The sequence below is a fragment of the Mustela nigripes genome, chromosome 6 (assembly GCF_022355385.1).
Source record: "Mustela nigripes isolate SB6536 chromosome 6, MUSNIG.SB6536, whole genome shotgun sequence".
Taxonomy (NCBI): domain Eukaryota; kingdom Metazoa; phylum Chordata; class Mammalia; order Carnivora; family Mustelidae; genus Mustela; species Mustela nigripes.
In genome coordinates, this window is record NC_081562.1 from 143,133,118 (window position 1) to 143,136,286 (window position 3,169).

Consider the following 3,169-nt stretch of genomic DNA (forward strand, 5'->3'; position numbering starts at 1 on the left):
TTTCAGCAAAGCTAGAAAAACATATATTTTAAGTTCTCTTAACAAATGATGCTGAAACAACTTGATACATAGACATACACAAACATGCACATATAGACATTTTGCATATCTATACATATACAGGATACACATATCTCTTAACAAATGATGCTGTAGCAACTGGAGCCATAATCTCTACCTCTATAATAAGCAAAATCACTTTTTAAAGAAAATATTTATTTATTTATTTTAGAGACAGAAAGAGAGACCATGAGTGAATGGGGAGAGGGTGGAGGGAGAAAATCAAGCAGACTCCTGGCTGAGTAGGGGCTCCCACAATCATGAGAGAATGACCTGAGCCGAAACCAAGAGTGGGACACCTAACCAACTGAGTCACCCAGGATCCCTAAACAAAATTACTTTGAAATGGATTACAGACCAAACTATAAATGCTGAAATTATAAAAACATCTTCTAGAATAGGTTACTGAAGAATATGTTCATGACTTTAAGGAAGGCAACTATTATAGAGGACCAGAAACCCAGAATCAAAAAAAGAAAAAATTTCATAAATTTGATTACATCACTTTATAAACTTCATCAAAAGACATCACTAAGAAAGAGAAAAACAAAGATATTAACTAGAAAAGAAAATAGTCTCAAAACATATTTAGAGTAGAATTCCTATAACTCAATAGCAACAATATATATAGTAATATATATATATATGCTATAACAACAATAAAAAAAACAATAAAAAATAGGTAAAAATTAGAATAAAAAAATTAGAATAAGTACTTTGCAAAAGGAGAAATCTGAGTATCCATTAAGCATATGAAAAAATGTTCAGCATTATTAGTAATTAAAGAAATATAAATTAAAGCCAATTAAGCTACTACAATGTGTTATCCATCAGAACGGCTGAAATTAAAAACAAAAAAGACTAATAAATATGGGTGGAGATGCCTTTCTGGTGGTTGTGTAAAATGTTACAACTATTGCAGAATATGATTTTGCAGTTTCTCTTATAGTTAAATACACACCTATAACTCAGAAAATTACTGTTTTAGATATTTATCCTGGAAAAATAAAAATATATGATCATGAAAAGACTTGTAAAGAATATTCATAGCATCATTACTCATGAAAAATCTTACACTGGAAGGATCCCAAATCCCATTAACAGGAGGATGGAGTAAAAATTTGTATTCAATGGACTACTACTCAGTGATTAAAAAGAAAAAAAATGTTAAAAAAAGAAAAAAAAACTTACTATATATGCAAGATATATAAGACATGTTGAAAGAAAGAAACTGACATAAAAACTACTATAATAGTAGTAAATAAACAGTAATAAAGTAGTAAAGTAGTTAATAAATAAACAACACATATTGCAAAGTTTTAGAAGAGGAAAACTAAAAATGATTTAATAAAAAAGAAATCATTACTGGGGGAGGCAGTGGGTTAGAATTATTTGGAAAGGGCATAAAAAACTTTTTGGGGTGATAATGTTCTATATCTTTTTTTTTTTTTTTAAAGATTTTATTTATTTATTTTTCAGAGAGAGAGAGAGAGCACAATCAGGGGAAGAGGTAGGCAGAGAGAGAAGCTTGCCTTTTTGTGGAACCTGCTTCGGGGTTTGATCCCAGGACCCTGGGATCATGACCTGAGCGGGAGGCAGACCCTTAACCAATTGAGCATCCTGGAATGCTCTGTACCTTTTTTTTTTTTTTTTTTTTTTAAGGATTTTATTTATTTATTTGACAGAGAGAGATCACAAGTAGGCAGAGAGGCAGGTAGAGAGAGAGGGGGAAGCAGGCTCCCACCGAGCAGAGGGACCGATGCGGGGCTCAATCCCAGGACCCTGGGATCATGACCTGAGCTGAAAGCAGAGGCCTTAACCCACTGAGCTGCCCAGGCGCCCCAATGCTCTGTATCTTGATAAGAGTGTTTGCTGCTTGTGTTTTCCAAGAATGGCCATCAGAATATTACCTGTTCTGCATGCTCTTTGAGAACCTTGCTATCCTCATCAAGAATAGACCTAGTAAGATATTATATTAAGTACAATAAGTTAGACTGATTAATACAAATACCATACAATTTCACTCATATGTGGAATCTTAAAAAAAAAAAAAAAGCAAAAAAACAGAAAGCAGAATCAAACTATAAATTCAAAGAACAAACTGATGGTTGCCAAAGGGGGAGTGGTGAGAGGATGAGCCAAATGGATAAAATCAAGTGGGAGATACAGTCCTCCAGTTATGGAATGAATAAGCCAAGGGGGAAAAAAGGCACAGCATAAAGAATATATTCAGTGATACTGTAACAGTGTTCTATGGTGACAGATGGCAGCTACACTTGTGCATAATGTATAACTTGTCATATTGCTGTGTTGTACACCTGAAACTAATGTAGCATGGTGTGTCAACTATAGTCAAATTAAAAAGAAAAAGAAACATAACTGAGAAGTCGATTTCCATTAAACCTGCATGGGCCTGTGACTTTCAGGGCTAGGTCATTAAAAGGAGAAAGGTTGATGGTTGACTTCCTCTCTCTTGGGATGCTTCCCTTTAGAGCTCAACTACCAGGGGCACCTGGGGGCTCAGTAGGTTAAGTGGTTGCCTTTGGCTTAGGTTGGGATCCAGCCCCACATCAGGCTTCCTGCTTAGCTTGGGGGTGGAGGGGTGGTGAGTGGGGGAGGAGGGGCTGCTTCTCCCTCTTACTCTGCCAGCTTGTGTGCATGCTTTCTGTCAAATAAATAAATAAAATCTTAAAAAAAAAAAAAAAAAGAACTCAGCCACCACACTGCCAAGAAGCCCGTGTGTACAGACTCCAATAAGCAGCATCTTCTGCCGGACAGATGAGTAAACCCAGAGATTATTCTGGACACTTGCCTTCATGTCTATGAAGTTAAGAACCTGGACATCATGGATCAAGATAATCCACACATGTTATGCCCTGTCTGAATTCCTTACTCTCAGTAACCACAAAAAACAACAACAACAACAAAAAAAAAAAACCACAAGCATAATAAATAATTGCTTTATGTAGTGGAGTTTTGGGGTAATTTGTTACATAGTCACAATAACCTTAATAATTATACTACGTAATCAGTTGTGTATCTTTCCTCTTACACATAAAATTTTTTATTTGGCTGTACCAAATTATAAATTTGACATATATGTGATGTC